The 17811-nt window shown below is 46.5% G+C and overlaps 1 long non-coding RNA gene and 1 pseudogene across 2 annotated transcripts in view; both read left to right on the top strand.

Moving 5' to 3' along the window:
* The window catches only part of LOC311020139, a 452545-nt gene that overhangs the window by 421922 nt on the left and 12812 nt on the right, over window positions 1-17811 (top strand). The window lies entirely within an intron of this gene.
* Window positions 6122-6964, top strand: LOC311020419 (putative nuclease HARBI1; annotated as a pseudogene). Its single transcript has 2 exons — window positions 6122-6160; window positions 6318-6964. The product of its transcript is annotated as a putative nuclease HARBI1 (transcript).

Here is a 17811-nt window from a genome sequence, read left to right as displayed (position 1 = left end):
TTCTTGTTGGCAATGAAAATGATGATAATAATTAGTATTTTGGACAAAATATGTAATGATGTATGTACATTCGACCAAAGGAGACAAAGGTAGTGGAAATGTGTAAAAATATTCAATATAATTGAGTAGCCCTGACCTATACTATATTGTGTTTGCACTTGTATGTTCTCTCTCTCTCTCTCTCTCTCTCTCTCTCTATATATATATATATATATATATATATATATATATATATTGTATACAGTATTTGGGACGACAGACATAATCCAATGTGTGCAAACCAAGACCAAAAGAGACAAACGCAGTGAAATATCTACAAAAAAAAAGTCCTTTCAAAGGACTACAAACATGGTCGACCACATTGTGTTCTACGATGATGCAAGGCATTTATTTCCTCGGATCACACTTGTTAAATTTCACACCAACAAGGTTTAAAATCATCTCTAAATACTAACGTTTTCACTAAAATGCACGTCCAACCTTGTTTTGTGTACATTAGAGTATAAACTTTGATCAACAATTGAAAGTAAACATCGTTGTCCTGTCTAACTACTTTTTTTTAATGTGTTTATTAGGCTACTGTCGGGTTTTTTCGGCCCGCCCACGGGCCGATCGGGCTTAAAGGGGCCCTATTATGCTATTTTTCCACAAGTTAATATACGTTATTGATGTCTCCAAACCTGGGGCCCTAGTTTCGTAGACCAGGCGCAGTCAGCTTTGAGCGCACCTGCGCCGCGCCGACGGGGTGTGTCCGCCTGGACTTTGCAAGTTTTGTGCACCGCGCAGGCTCGCGCAGGCACACCTCCCGTCTCGCCCACCGGCGCAAGTGGGAAAGAGGGAGGAGAAGAAGGCGTGAGTGGGAGACAAGGAGGAGACGAGGCGTGGACTGGGATTAATACAGCCGATTCAGATCTTCACCAATCAAATGAGCTCCTCTCCTCACCTTTAATGCGTTAGGGGAGGTTCAGTGCAAGATCCGTCACTTGACAACCCAATGACAGAAGCAGCGCCGCCACTCCCACCACGCGCATCACGCGCTGTGCGCGCGTATCATAATAATTACAATGCCCATATTATAAAAAACAGGAGAGAGAGAGGGAGATGTTTTGGTCCGAGAGGCTGAGAGGCTGAGTTTCCGTTACGCGTGCCATCCGCCTTTGATCTGACGTCAGATGTGACGGGACAATCTATATATATATATATATATATAAATTCACGTGTTGATTCAATTAGTTGCATTAAATAGTGTTTGTTGTGATTATTTATTGCATTTAAATGTGCCTGGAACTGTGGAAACCTGCCTGTGAGGTCTCGGTGACGTGTACGCACTGCGCGCCGTCAGCCAAACTTCCACTCCGCCAGCTGTGATTCGCATTGAATGAATGGACTTTATTTACGCCTTGCGCCTTGCGACGAAAGTAGACCAGGTTGAAGCTGGCGAGCTTTCAGTGCAGTCTCGGCGAGGCTTTTTGCCACGAAACTTCCGCTACGCCAAGCTGAATCTGTGACGCCTCCCCCTGCTGCGCCGCCACACCCATCTTGGCGCAGGCGATCCTCCAAACTGCCAAACTGACGGTGCGCAAGGCTGCGCGGGTCGAAACTTGCATTGCGCCGGCTCCGCCACCCTGCGCCGCCCTGCGCTGCGCCACGAAACTAGGGCCCCTGGTCTTTGAAGGAAGTGGTTGTGTCTCTCCGCCCCGTGCTGTCCGCGTCCAGCTTGTTGTCATGGTTATGGTTCTACGCTACAAACTAACAGCGGTCCAGCCGTACCGCTTCAAACCGGACTCCGACCCAGAACCAGGGCCAGCTCCTGTAGAAGTTCTACGCCGCGGATGCAGCAGGACGTTTCTGAATGGTTAGTTAACATGTCTGTGTAACGTTTTGGACGGTAACTCGATGTGTGTTAGCGTAGCTAGCGCTAGCCACAATGAGGCTAATGCTGCGTTCTTCGCTCTATAAGTAACGTATCTGTGAGCTATTTCGGCAACAATTAATATCGTTAGTAGTGCCGTGTTGTTGACAGTTCATTGTTGCATGTTTTCCAAATGGGGACGCAACATATATGTAAACGGATGAAAACCCGATGAAAACAGCGTCCTGTATGCGGGCAGTTTGTTTACATCACATTAACGGGATTAAAAACGTGATCCTCTACACATATAAAGATATACAAGCAACAGGATTTGTTCAGTATCATGTCGTCCTCCAGAATTATGTGCTGAATTGTGAATTATAGGCTGTGTGCTGTGTTTTATAAACGTGATTGTGCTCCATCTCAACATTACGTGCTAAACTTACTGTTACAAAATTCAAACATGAGGTTTACACCTCAGCTTGTCAGCAAAGTCAGTCAGGTTACCATATTAACAAGATTTGTTGTTGAAATGCTCAAATTCTGTACTATTTTCATCTAGGTGACTAAGTGGGCCTTCAGACACCACGGGTAATGTTACTTTGTTACACCAAGTTGTCTGTTGAGATTATTATTCACATAACATGACGATTATCATGATTCAAACTAGGTAAGAAGACGGATGCAGCAGCTGGAGGAGGAAGAGGCTTGCATGGTGGGACATCCTGGTTGGAACCGTCTGTCTGAATGTTCTCTCTCCAAAACTCATGAAATATACATAAAGCTGGTTATGGTGCTTTACACGTAAGAGGAATACAGCAGTCTGTTGTTTGTTTATCAATTGTGTTTTATAAAAAATAAATCCCTCTATGCAACATATTATGCAGTCTTCCTGACCATTACTTCAGTAATATTAACCATGACACATTTTACAATTACTGTAGGGACTTTATTGTCAAATTAATCAGCAGTTGAAGTTCACAGTTATCTCAGAACACAAACGCAAACTGTTTGTGGCCAACTCTGCAGGGTCATATCAAGCTCTTCTGAAGTCAAGGAAGAGCTGCCCTCCAAAGTATCCTCCTCCTCTACCGGGTCCAGGTGAGCTCTCTTTGATGGTCTCCTTATTGGAGTGGTTGTGAAACCGGTCTGGAACCACGGCTGTGCCAACACCAAAGTCCTTGCAGGACACAGTAGCTGTAACAGAGTTGTATGGAGGAATGAAACCCATGATATCACATAATAGAAATACACATCTGCACAACTACTAGTAGTTGCTGTTAAACCTGATCTCAAGTAGGCTACATGTCAGGCTACACACCTTTACTTGGGTAAGGAGCCTGTAGTCCTCCTAGACAGGTGAGTGCCAACAGTAGCTGTGGGACGCTGATGTGAGCTGCTGCTCTGTAAGCAGACAGACAGTCAGACAGACAGTCAGAGTTTACAACTACATCTGAAATGTGGAACACGTTACTATTTCACTATAACTGATGTGGTGAAGCACCAATAGCTCGTAAAATCCCTTCGTTAGCGGTGCAAAAACAAACGTTTGGTGACGTCGTCTTTGCATCGGCGTGTATAAACAAACAGATCAGCTGCTCTCGCTGCCGCATTCAAGCTACAAAACGTTCCCAAGCAAACTGATGTCTAGCGTTATTTAACAGGTTTGGGCCCCCGCAGTACTACGTATCGTTAACGGTCCTCAATATCAATACAATGGAAGCTTTTAACGCAACACGCCAATGCTAACTTTAGCGCAACACGCCAATGCTAACACACCAATGCTAAGAAAGCAACGGTAAACTGTAACACGGCATCCATCCATCCATCCATTTTCTACCGCTTATCCTGTATTTAGGGTCGCGGGGGGGCTGGAGCCAATCCCAGCTGTCATTGGGCGAAGGCAGGGTACACTCTGGACAGGACGCCAGTCTATCACAGGGCCGACATGTAGAGACAAACAACCATTCACGCTCACATTCACACCTATGGGCAATTTAGAGTCACCAATTAACCTATCCCCATCTTGCATGTCTTTGGACTGTGGGAGGAAGCCGGAGAACCCGGAGAGAACCCACGCTTACACGGGGAGAACATGCAAACTCCACACAGAAGGAACCCGGGCCGACCCGGGAATCGAACCCAGGACCCTCTTGCTGTGAGGCGAGAGTGCTACCCACTACACCACCGTGCAGGTAACACGGCATATTACACAATATTTAGAAACTTACCGCTTCAGTGTCTGTGGTTGGCTCTTGGACTGTCGGTATTGATCCAAACTTTAGCCTCAGGTTAGAGGCATATCCTGAGCTGTAGCGACTGTCAAAGCTCCTGTCGGTGAAGTGCGTCGCACACACAAACACACATTTACGGACGCGTGTGCGCACATTTCCATCATAGATGCTCCGACGATGCCAGTAAATATCAGCAATTGGACTGCCAACTCGCTTTCCGTTGATTTTGGCATTTTGGTTCACTGGTTTGTATGTACATCACACTGACAGCCAACAGGTATGGGGATTATGTGGGCGGGACCACACAGGTGGAGCGATTCTAATGAGCCATATAAGGCAAAGCAAAATTCGGTGCTGACGTCATTTAGTTGACATTCTGCAAACCGTTCGTTTATCGGGAGGATTTCTTTCAAACTGAGAAAGTGAAACAGGGAGATGGTGGTCTTTTCTGATACTGTGGGGACTTATTGACACCCCAGGGACCCATTTTAGGGTTGAAAAACATGGAAAAGTCGATTTTTCATAATAGGGATCCTTTAACAGGTTAATAACACGACATGGTGTCAGAAGTCCTGTAGTTGGCGTGGAGAGAAGAAGCCCGATGAAAGAAAAAGAAAAAAGGATAGTTTTACACCTGCGAAGGAAAGAAAGTGAAGGACAGGATGAGCCACGGAGGAGACGCTAAGGGTAGTAGCCGGGAGCTAACAGCAGTAGCCGGGAGCTAACGGCAGCATCAACGGCAGCACAGAGAGTTGCGACGTTTAATATCCAGCCACCAGAGTCCTTCGACTTTTCAAGTCTCACAGTCTAATGAGAAACATTTTAACATATGTACCAAAACACACAACATACATTTAGTCAGACAAAGACGGGAATGCAGGGTCCAAACAAACTTTAATCAATTATAACAAAACAAAGACATCTCAAATAATGTGCCCACTCACTAAAACTGGACCTAAATAAGCTCAGAGGTGAGACGTTTTTCCAGCAGCTTTATCTTCAGCTCGGCTTGTCTTTGCTGAAGCAGCGTTAGTTTGATTTGTTCATTGGCAAGTTCAATTTGTTTGACTGCCCTCTCGGTCTCCATTTTGAGGAGCTTCTCATAAGCGTCCTCACTACTGGCATGCCTCTTCCGTCTCCGTCTTTCTGGCTCTGGAACGCGAACCTCTTGACGAGGATCAGGTGGCGTAATGCTGGTGCTCGTTGATGGTTCACCCTCTGGAGCCTCCACAGGTGTGAGGAACACAGACTCACTTGACAGGTTGAGTGGCTCGTCAGCTGGCTCCCCAACACTGGCTGGCAAAATCCCATGGAGGGCCTGGGAACTCTCCCCTCCAAGGATGTCGAGGACAGCCTCTGAGAATTCACCACCTAGGACATTTAGAATTAGACTTTTATTGTCATTGTACAAAAAAAACAGCAGTGAGTTTTGACAACGAAATGTTGTTTCTTGGCTTCCAGAATACCACAGAATTGGAAATTGTGAGGTGGCTTTAAATAAATCTGTAAGATTTACTGTATGAATATAAATATAATCTATATAACTAGTGCACATTTCATATAAGACATGTAGTTCCGACATAAAATTAGTACATTTAACACATGGGACATAAAAAAGTGCACTATAAAAAAATTGTACTACTCAATTCATTCATTTCACTGTGTGCACATAAATCTAGAAAACAGGTCTCCCCTTTGAAGGGCTTGTTCCCAGTTTGGGGGTTCTTTGCTTCTGCCTGGTCCTTGGTGGCTTTTTGTTTTAAGTTCTTCCATCGAAGTTTTACTTGGTCCACCGTCCTTAGTTGGCCACTGCCAGTGGCATTTACTTCTTCTGTTATGGCAGCCCAAACTTCCGCTTAATTTTTGCAGACACATTGATCTGGCCAGGGGTGCTGAAAGTGCCAAACAAGGTGTGATAGTTTAGTTGCACCCCCTCCAGTAATACATGGGTTTCAGCAGCCGTGAAATTCAACCCCTTACTCCTTTGGGCCTCCATGTTGTCTGTAGATTGGTCAACCAGTCACTCTTTTATACCATGCCAGTGAAATTACAGTCAGGTGTGAGAGTATCCCAGGTTAAGTGGGAGGGGCTTACATTGGGTTTTCTGAGCAAGAACGGTTCCCTTTAGCCTGAGGAGGAGAGACAGACAATGACTTCAATTGTACACAGACACACATCAAAGGAGAAGATATAAGCCACGACACTATGCTGAACGCCCCAACCTCCTTGAGAATTACTCCAATGATGAGCTTTATGCACGATACAGATTTGGGCGAGATGATATTGCTTTCATCTGCAATATTCTTCATCCTCACCTTGAACGTGCCACTCTGAGGAGCCATGCCTTGACTGTGGAGGAGCAAGTGCTCATAGCTCTACGCTTCTGTGCATGTGGTTCCTTCTTTGAAGTAATCGGGGATGGACTGGCGGTGACAAAGGCAACAGTGGGCCATGTGGTGCACTCGGTGTCATCTGCCCTTACGAGTCTTCTGGGTCAATTTGTGAAATGGCCTGAAAATGAAGAAATGGCAAGGACCAAGAGGAGGTTTTTCTCATTGGGGGGATGCCCAATACTATTGGTGTTATTGACTGTACGCATGTGCATATCCAGGCACCTCATGCCAGGGAATGGGAGTATGTCAACAGAAAGGGCCGGCACAGCATTAATGTGCAGCTTGTGGGAAATGCTGACCTCGTTATCACCAACTGCGTTGTGAGATGGCCTGGGTCTGTACACAATGCCCGTATTTTGAGAGCAAGCCACCTCTTCCAAAGGTTCCAGCAGACCGCCCCAGATGGCATTATCCTCGGTGACAGCGGTTACCCCCTTCTACCCTGGCTGATGACCCCTTTTGTTAACCTTTATTTTTTCAATTAAATGGTTAAACAATGTGATGGGTGTCCTTGCATTTTTTTTAAGTGTCAGTTTATATCATGCTACACATTGAAGCACTTTCCATTTTCATGCTTCTGATTTAACAAAGACTAATTTGACTTAATTCAAAACCTTAAAAATGCACTTTTAAAATGTTTGGAACTTTCTTCAATGGGATTTTAAAACATGCAGCAATGTATTTGGTAAGTGTTTGTGTACAAACTGATTATTTCACTTAACCAAATCAGATGCTATTTTGCTTTAAATTACCACAATTATGTTTAGTGGAGAGCCTTCTACATAAAGGGAGACAAATTAGGATGGAAAAATGTATCTAATTGTGTCACTGATCACGCTATAATACATGAAAATAATGCAACTACAATTTCAAACACTTTATTCAAAATCCAACAACTTATCACTGCAATTGAAGCATTTCCAAGGATTTCCAGCATCATACAGACCCTGTCCTTAATAGCTGAGTGGGCTCTGAAAGTAGAAGAAAGGGAAGGAGTATAAGTAATATCTTTGTCTTCATTTGGACTCCACAATGCTCACAGAAATTGTGTGCATGATGACAACAGCATGATTTTCCCAGCATTACTGTAGCATTCTGACACTTCTGAATGAACTGCATAGTTCATACACAACACACATAGTGTGTGGTCTGTACACATGTAGCCTATTTTCAGTCTGCTGTGTTGCCAATGACGTAACGCTAATAAACTCTGAACAGGTTGATGTTAGTTTAAACAGTTATGGTATAATGTACGTCAGATTAATTACCTTGTAAATCAAACCACGAACTGCAAAATTCGTAAACAAAGCCAGCGACCGCTAGCCCGCTAGCTGCTTTACATGCAAGTCAATGGAGCAGAGTTAGCTACCGTTAGCACGGCCGCGGCTCAATTAGAGATCACTACAGCCTGGTTTTCAGTACGTGACAATTCATATAGTTAGCTAGCACGATATGTTGTTTGGCGTTCATATGGTCCTTAAACCGCTAAACATTAGACGACGGTAAACTTACATTTTTGACATGAAAGTCGCGCTCCCAGCTGCTCCTTCCGTGAAGCAGTCCACCATGTTTCAGATCCGGAGGCGGAGACTTGAGACTTGGTAATCCGTATCCAGCCAGGTCGGAGATCACGGTGATCCACCCGGCCAGTGTTTTGAAATACTCAGATAAAGTCAGCAGGTCACGAGCACCAGTCAAGAGAGGTGAAACACCGGCTGACAAAGAGCTGTTTGAAGACTCTAACATCTATGTAGACATGGTAATGGAAAACCTACCTGCGAGCACTACCTACCTGGAAGAGCTGAGAGAGCAGCTGCAGAGGGACAGTGTGTGTGCACGTGTGATGCAGCTGTGTGCAGAAGGATGGCCAGCCCATGGCACCAATGAACCTGCACTCAAGCTGTACTGGAGTGAGCGTGGTCTTCTCACAGTCCAGGATGGTCTCCTACTTAAAGGACAAAGACTTGTAATACCCTCAACAATGAGAAATGACATTCTCATCAAGCTGCATGAAGGTCAAGGCGTGGTCAAGTGTAGAGAGAGGGCGCAACAGTCAGTATGGTGGCCAGGGCTGAGCCAGCAGCTGAACGAGTTGGTTCTTAACTGCCGAGCATGTTGCCAGGAGAGACAGAACCACAGGGAGCCGTTGATGCCAACACCGTACCCAGGCCGACCATGGCAGAAATGTGGAGCAGATTTGTTCATGCTAGGGAGCAAGACCTACCTGCTAGTGGTGGACTATGCGTCAAGATATGTGTAGATTGCTCTGCTAACCCCCACAAGGTCTAATGATGTGATCCACCACCTGAAGTCAATTTTTGCACGTCACGGGATCTGTGAAACCCTAGTCACTGATAACGGGCCACAGTTCTCAGGAGCAGCCTTTGCTGAGTTTGCAGAGTCCTATGGGTTCCATCATGTGATCAGCAGGCCAAAATACCCCCAGGGAAATGCTGAAGCTGAACGTGCAGTACAGACAGTGAAGCGTCTCCTGAAGAAGTCAGATGATCCCTACCTTGCTCTGCTTGCATACAGGGCCACCCCACTTCAAAATGTCCAGCTCAACTTCTCATGGGGAGGAGGCTTCGTACCTTCGTGTTAGATCCTGCTCTTCCTGATGGAGACACTGTACTGCTGAAGGAAAAGGAGAGGAAGATGAAAGATGCACAACGCTACAATCTGCGACTCCGTGCACGGAACCTCAACAGACTCACTGCTGGGCAGAACGTGTGGGTCACAGACCAAAGAGCAGCTGGAGCTGTCATCGGAAGCCACACCACACCCCGCTCATATCTGGTGGAGGGACCCCATGGGATCATCATCGGGCGACTGTGGCTCAGTTGGTAGAGCGGGTTGGCCAATGTTCGGAGGGTCGGCGGTTCGATCCCCACCCTGTCACTGTGTCATGGTCGTTGTGTCCTTGGGCAAGACACTTCACCCAGCTTGCCTTGTGTGAATGTGTATGATTGCTGTATGTTTGAGGTGGGGGTCGGAGGGGCTGTAGGCGCTGAATGGCAGCCACGCTTCCGTCAGTCTGCCCCAGGGCAGCTGTGGCTACTGTGGTAGTTTACCACCACCGGTATGACTGTGTGTGAATGAATGGAACCTGGTACCCTGTCAGAGCGCTTTGAGTCTCCTGGAAAAAAGCGCCATACAAATCCAATCCATTATTGTTATTATTATTATTATTATCATCAGGTGAAACCGTTGCCATCTCATCACCATGCAGCCCTCGCTGAAGCAGAGCAGCAGTGGTGCAGCTGAGCACCTGAGCAGTGGAGGTGTTCCAGACTGACCTTCAAGAGAACAACCTGCAGCAGCACCATCGCAGCAGAACGTTCCAGAAGCACCATCTACTCCTACTCTCAGAACCAGGTCTGGGAGAGCTGTGATAAGACCGACCCGGTTCGACTTTTACATTTTTCTCATCACAGACTTTACAAAGACTGAGAGATATTCAAAAAAAAAATTAATTATTTGAATTTAAATGTCAGTTTAGAGTGAGGACAGACAGAATTCGTTATTGTATTTGTAATTTATTGTTCCAAGCTAAGGTTAATGGCTGTGTGTTGTGAGTGTGAATGGCTCAGATAGGAGCAGACCTTCCAGCCATAGGGGCAGAATAACCCCCTAAGGTCCTGCTGAATCAATGGCAGTCTACTCATTGATTCTAAAAAGGGGAGATGTGGTGTGTAACTGTACATTTAGAACTATGGAGTCCGTAGTGATGACGTCACCAGTGCACCGTAGCCTAGGGAACAAGTAGCCAGGAGACGGGAGTTGTGTACGGGGAAGTTACAGACGTTAGGTAAATAAACATTTACGCTAAACTTACAGCTGGACTCATGTAGTTATTTAATAACACGACAATATGGGACCCGCCGCGGCAAAACCTGCAACAAGTCAGGTGGGACGAATCCGCGTAGAAGACGAAATAAGCTTTTTTTTTTGAAAAAATTTTGATTTTCGTTTTTTTTTGCAGAATATGCAAGTAGAGATCATGAAGAAGCCGCTCCATGTTTCAGATAACAGTATTGGATGCCGTAAAAGTATACATTTTGTATTTGTAGTTTCGGAAAAAATCTGCCATGTCTCTGTCTTTGCTGGCGCGAGTACAGCGATGCAGTTCATTTGCATACTGATCACCGTTGGCCGTTCACGCGCTGTTGTTATTTTTTCGGCAAGTCAGCTGCACGTTAAGGTACAGACACACAACTCCGGAAACGGACGTCAAGTTAACGGATCCCATTCATTGTCTATGTAGAGCAGGAGCTCCGCATGATGGATAAAGCACGTCGAGTTGACGGCCCCGTCGCCGTATGTGAAGTTGCATAAAGTTCGATGGATTGAACTTTATGCAAATTATGTCCGTCCAACGCAATGCGGCCGGCTCCAGAAACTTTGTTCAAACTATCAAACTAGGCAGTGTTGATCAAATATGAATCCAGATTCTGTTACTGCACTACACATTTCCCGCCTTCCTGTTGTATTTTGTAGAACAACTCCATCACAACAAAGAGAGTTTGCAGCCTCGAAGCACTAGCTGTATCTCAATGAAGACCCTGAAAAGCTAGTGAAGGAGTTAGTGTCATCAGTTGTTTTAAAGTGATATTTTCATTCAACATTGTATAGAGCTAAGTATCATCTCATCGATGTGTATTGACTCACCAAGATTCAATGCTTCTGTGAAGGAGAGGTGTTGAGTTTTACCTCCACATTCTCTTTGATTGTGCCTACAAATAGCGCAGAATATATGATTTGTATACTTTGACAAACCTATCCATTACCAGTTTGTTAGGATTTAATGTAGGCTTCATACATAAAAATAAAGTAACCCAATTAAGTTTAAGTCACTCAAGTCACTGTTGTACAATATACAATATACTTCAATCTATTGAGTAAATTGTATGAAAACTGGTTTATTAACATCTACTTAACAAAGTTATATGGAACCACTTGACACAACATTTTTCTGTAAATAAGTTCCTACTTAACATTTCACGTTTCCCGAAATGTTCTTTGCTATGAATCTCTTTGGTACGTCATACGTTGGTAAGGTTGGTCTGGAGCGCCCTTAGAGCCTTCCTATGTTTCAGCTCCTGACACTAGTCGCTGCCACTGTACCCCAGAAATCCCTGTTGTGCATGGAACTGCACATTGCCAGTGTTGTGTTTTGGGGGGACTTGCGGTTATTTTTTCTAATCAATTTTCCTGTATAACATGTTCACTTGGTAACTTCGCATCTTTTGAGTACCTGGCCGTGCTTATTGGAAACCACCAACATATCCTGGCATTACTCATTTATAGACCACCCAGGTTTAATCCCATCTTCTTAACTGAGTTCTCTGAATTTTTATCTACCGCTCTGATTAAATATGACAAAATAGTTATCCTGGGTGACCTGAATTTTCACATTAATGCTGTTTTGGATTCCAAAGCAACCGAATTTCTGGATCTTCTTTCTAGTCTCAACTTCATCCAACATGTCTCTGGCCCCACTCATAATCTTGGTAATACTTTGGATCTAGTCTGTACAAAGGATGTTACTGCTTGCCTCCCTTCTATTCTTCAGGTCCCGGTGTCTGATCACTCTAGTATCTTTTTTAACCTGCTAACTCATGCACTGACTATTCGCTCTGAATCTAACCCCCACTCTTTTCGTCCGATTAACAACCATGTTAAGTCCCTTCTAGCTGATCATCTGCACGATAAACTTGAGTCTTTCTCCAACACTGCCATGTCTGTCAACAACCTCACTGATGGCCTAAACAGTGCACTGTCAGAATCGCTCGAGTTCTTTGCCCCTCTTAGAACTAGTAGAGGCACACAAATCTGTGCCTTGGTTCTCCGACCACACTCGCTCATTAAAACGGGCATGTCGTAGACTTGAAGACAGATAGCGCACCTGTAAATCAGAGTCCTCACGCCTTGCCTGGACTGTTAGTTTTAAACGTTATAAACATGCCCTTTCTGCTGCCAGATCTTCTTATTTCTCCAACTTGATTGAAACCAATAAGAACAATAATCGGGTCTTGTTTAATACTGTGGCCAGGCTTACACTCTCTTCACCTGTTCCATGCTCCTCTTTCACAGCGAACGATTTTCTTGAGTTTTTTACCGATAAAGTCTCCCTAATAAGGGACAATATCATTAGCCAGCAGCTCTCTAGTACCATGACGAGCCAGCACTCTGGGTCCTGGCCCACGGGTTCACTCGCTCAGTTTCAACCCATTTCTGCTGAGGCCTTGGCCTCAATGGTTGACGCTTCAAAGCCAACAACGTGTTCACTAGATCCCATCCCTTCTGACCTCTTTAAGGAAATTTTTCCTATTCTAAATACCCCTATACGTGCCATTTTGAACACTTCCTTCTCTGAGGGGTGTGTCCCCGCTAATCCGCTATCATTAAACCACTCCTCAAGAAACCCAATAGTGATCCCCTGGTTCTTGCCAATTATCGACCTGTCTCCACTCTCCCTTTCGTATCCAAAATACTTGAGAGAATTGTTGCTGATGAACTGAATGTCCACATTTCTGCTAATAATCTCTTTGACAATTTTCAGTCTGGTTTCCGCCCCTGCCACTCTACTGAGACTGCTCTAACTAGAGTGGTTAATGATCTTCTTGTCACTGCTGACTCTGGATCTGCCTCCTTGCTTTTAATTCTTGACCTAAGTTCGGCCTTCGATACCGTAGACCATTGTGTGCTTCTACACCGACTGGAGCACTATGTTGGTGTTCGGGGCCTGGCGCTCTCTTGGTTCCAGTCTTACTTATCTAGTAGAACCCAACGTGTTAGTTTTAATAACTCTTTGTCAGATTCCTCTACGGTTACCGCTGGTGTGCCCCAGGGTTCTGTCCTGGGCCCTCTGTTGTTTTGTATTTACATGCAAAGGTATCTGTTTCCTTAGTTCTTTCTCTGTTCAATGCATGTTTGTCCCTCCCAAATCTTGCTTACAGTATCTTATGTTTCAGTGCTGGCAAAATTCTATTTGCCAGGTTCTGCTTCCTTGAGCCTGAAGGATTCCTCTAACGTGGAAGTGGATTCGGACATATTTGATGAAGTCTTGAAGTCATCTGGGGTGTCGTTCAAGGCCAAAGAATGTGATGGTAAGGGATTGCAGGCTTATATTTTAAATTTTTAAGAATTTGAGTCTGTTTTCTACAAAAGGTAAATTGAGCTGTAACTCGTTTCCTCTCGTGGTCAATTGCGTCATTTACAATGCAAGGCTGTGTGTTTTCTTAGGTAGCAATGCTGAGGAGTTCTCAGAGGGCTCATCTTTATCAGACTGGTCACCATCACCATCACGGGCATCCCAAGGGTCATCATCAGGTTCTGACTCAACGCTGATACTGGAATCTACCAAAGCTCGGAAAAGACAGCTGGTTGAAGGACCCCTGGATAGTAACATTGCAAGAGATGTAAGTTCACCACCTGATATTGACCTGATGTCAATTAGACCGATGTCAAACCTTACATTAAAATTTCACAATAAGTATATTAGTACTGCAGCTTCAGTAGGTGTCAGACTGAAGACCCAGAGCTTTGTTATGTTAGCTAATTCTCATTTATCATGCACCCCCTAACCAACTGTTACATCAGCCCGGGGCACAGGCTGAAATACCTACTGTACCTGCAGTGTGAATGTTATGCAATTGTCGTTTCAGAATGTTAGAGTTGCTCTGTATTCAAAGCCTGGTGGAAGAGAAATATTCAAAGAGTACGAGAAAACAAGCGCCATCAGTGATGTTACAAGAAGAAAGATGGTAAACATTCTTGTGGCAGATTTGGAGTAGTTGTCGGGCCAAATACCAGACTACCCGCTAAAAGGTTTTCGGATACAAGAAATGTGGTTGAATCCCCACCAGATAAAACAAAAAGACAGTGCAGTAACACATTAAATAAATGAAATGTATTTTTTTTTAAATGACATGAAATTACTGCACTTTAGAGCTTGATCCCTCACTTTGGCATTTTATATTTGATAGGGAGCAGCTCTGTGGCCTTCCTCATTTTTTCGATTTTTTCCTGCAGGGGTAAAAAATGCCTTGCATAATTTTGCGTAGTTCGCTAAAGTCTGTTTTTCTTTGAAGAGGGGCAGCTCCCCCTCTGTGGCTATCATGACATCTGCAATGACCGCAGTCCCTGCAATGGTATTCCTGTCCACTCCGAGTTCTTCACAGGTGTTGGTAATGCTTGTCAGGACCAGACGGACAGGACAGGACCCACAGAGCAGATCAGACACGAGCAGGTTCAATAGACGGAGTTTTATTTCCAGGCTAAAGTCGATACACAGGAAGTCAGTCCACAGGGCTACAGTACAAAAACGTGATGCAGAGGCAGGTCGAGAAACAGGCGAGGGTCGGATACAAAAACAGGCGATACTGAAAGCTACACGAGGGAAAATCCACGAGGAACAGGGCCGGAACACTACAGTCACTGACGCAGACGAACAGACAGCGACACATGGGGAGGGAGGGGTATTTAAGCACAAGAGGGATGAGACACAGGTGCTGACAATCACTAATCAAGGGAGAACTAGACAGGAAACACAAAACAACATGTCACACTTAACGGGCCCTGACAGTACCCCCTCCCCCACGGCCGACTCCTGACGGCCCAGGATCAGGAGGATGGTCTCTGTGGAAGTCCCTTATGAGGTCACGGTCCAGGATGTCCCGAGCAGGGACCCATAACCTCTCCTCAGGCCCATAGCCCTCCCAGTCCACCAAGTACTGGAACCCCCTCCCCCTGCGGCGAGCCGCCAACAGCTTCTTCACCGTGTGGACAGGGCCCCCATCGATGAACCGGGGAGGTGGTGGGGGTTTGGAGGGCGGGACCAGAGGGCTGGTCCTGACGGGCCGGATCTTGCTGACGTGAAAGGCGGGGTGCACTCTGAGAGATCTGGGGAGCTTTAGCCTCACACACACAGGATTAATAACCTTTGACACTGGGAATGGGCCAACAAAGCGTGGAGCCAACTTACGAGACTCGATCTTGAGGGGCAGGTCCTGAGTAGATAGCCAGACCCGCTGCCCAACTCGATAGTCCGGGGCCGGAATCCTCCTCCTGTCCGCGTTCCTCTTGTAGGCTTGGGCCGTCTTTTGGAGATTCAGACGGGCACGTGACCACATCTGCCTGCAACGACGAATCATGGCCATCGCTGATGGGACATTGACCTCCTCCTCCAGGGCCGGAAACAGCGGTGGTTGGTATCCAAACACGCATTGGAAGGGAGACATGCTAGTGGACGCGCTGGGCAGTGTGTTGTGCGGGTACTCCACCCACATGACATACTTGCTCCACGAGGCGGGATTCTGGGATGCTAAACACCGGAGTCCGGTCTCCAGGTCCTGATTTAACCGCTCCGACTGCCCGTTGGTCTGAGGATGGTGGCCAGAGGTCAGACTAACGGTCGCGCCCAGGAGCTGACAGAAGGCCTTCCAGAACTGTGCCACAAACTGCGGACCCCGGTCAGAGAGGACATTCCTGGGAAACCCAAAAACTTGACAGACATGGTTCAGAAGAGCCTCTGCCGTCTCCTTGGCGGAGGGGAGTTTCGGCAGCGGTATAAACCGCACCATCTTGGAGAACCGATCCACCACTGTCAACACAGTGGTGTTACCCTCTGAGAGAGGCAGACCAGTGACGAAGTCGAGTGATATGTCAGACCAGGGCCGCCGTGGCACAGGGAGGGGCTGGAGGAGTCCCGCACAGGGGGCATTTCTGCTCTTGTTCTGCTCACACACTGGGCAGGCCGACACATACTCGTTGACATCATTCCTCATTCCAGGCCACCAAAACCTCTCTCGAACCCGGGACAGTGTTCTGCGGAAACCAGGATGACAAGAGACCAGAGATGCATGAGCCCACGCAATCACAGAGCCCCTCAAATCAGGGGTGACAAATAGTCTGTTGTGTGGTACCTCAGGTGGAATCTGCGCTCCCTGATTGGCTCTCCTAACCCGCTCCTCAATCTCCCAGGAAACATAGGACTTGGGAATGATGGTTTCAGCCCCTCTCTCATTACCGTCCTCATTAAACAGTCTAGATAATGCATCAGGTTTAAGATTCTTGGAGCCTGGCCTGTATGACAACGTAAAGTTGAACCGGGAGAAAAAGAGCGCCCACCTTGCTTGCCGAGGGTTGAGTCTTTTGGCCGTCCTAACGTACTCAATGTTCTTATGATCGGTCCATACCAGGAATGGAAGTTCAGTCCCCTCCAGCCAGTGTCTCCATTCCTCCAGGGCGAACTTTATGGCCAACAGCTCCCGGTCTCCCACATCATAATTTCTCTCTGCTGGCGAGAACCTACGGGACAGAAAAGCACAAGGGTGGAGCTTGCTGTCCTCCCTCGGCCGTTGGGAGAGCACAGCCCCCGCGCCCAAGTCCGACGCATCGACCTCCACCACGAATTGCTGCTTGGGATCTGGAAGCGTTAATACAGGGGCAGTAATAAAACTGCGCCTCAGCTTTTGGAAAGCTGACTCCGCCTGGAGTGACCAGGTAAACTGCACCTTGGGGGAGGTCAAGGCATGTAATGGGGCCGCAATGCGACTGAAGTTTCTCATAAACTTTCGATAAAAGTTCGCAAACCCCAAAAACCGCTGGACCTCCTTCCTGGAAGTGGGAGTGGGCCAGTCCTGTACTGCTCGCACCTTCGCCGGATCCATGCTGACTTGCCCCTCGGAGACAGTGAGCCCTAGGAACGACACTGAGGGCACATGGAACTCACATTTCTCTGCCTTAACATACAATTGGTGCTGGAGTAATCTCTCCAGCACCAGTCTGACATGCCTCTGATGAGTCACCGGATCTGGAGAGAAAATCAGAATGTCATCTATATACACAAACTTATTCAGAAAGTCCCGAAGAACATCGTTAACCAAGGTCTGAAACACTGCAGGAGCATTGGTTAGTCCAAAAGGCATAACTAGATATTCATAATGTCCAGTAGGAGTATTAAAAGCAGTCTTCCACTCATCCCCCTCCCTGATGCGAACTAAATGGTAAGCATTACGCAGGTCAAGCTTTGTAAAAATCTTGGCTCCCTGGAGGAGCTCAAAGGCAGTGGAAATGAGGGGGAGAGGGTACCTGTTCTTGACTGTGATGTTGTTGAGTCCACGATAGTCAATGCATGGTCGAAGGGTCTTATCCTTCTTGCCTACGAAGAAGAAGCCGGCTCCAGCCGGTGAAGAGGATGGACGGATGATTCCGGACTTGAGGGCAGCCTTGATGTACTCGTCCATCGCCTGCTGTTCCGGGGCCGACAGGGAGTACAGGCGACCACGAGGGGGCGAGGTCCCCTGGAGCAAGTCTATGGCACAATCAT

This window comes from Eutrigla gurnardus (assembly GCF_963514095.1).
Source record: "Eutrigla gurnardus genome assembly, chromosome: 10".
In the NCBI taxonomy this organism is placed as follows: Eukaryota; Metazoa; Chordata; class Actinopteri; order Perciformes; family Triglidae; genus Eutrigla; species Eutrigla gurnardus.
This window is presented reverse-complemented; position numbering and strand designations above follow the sequence as displayed.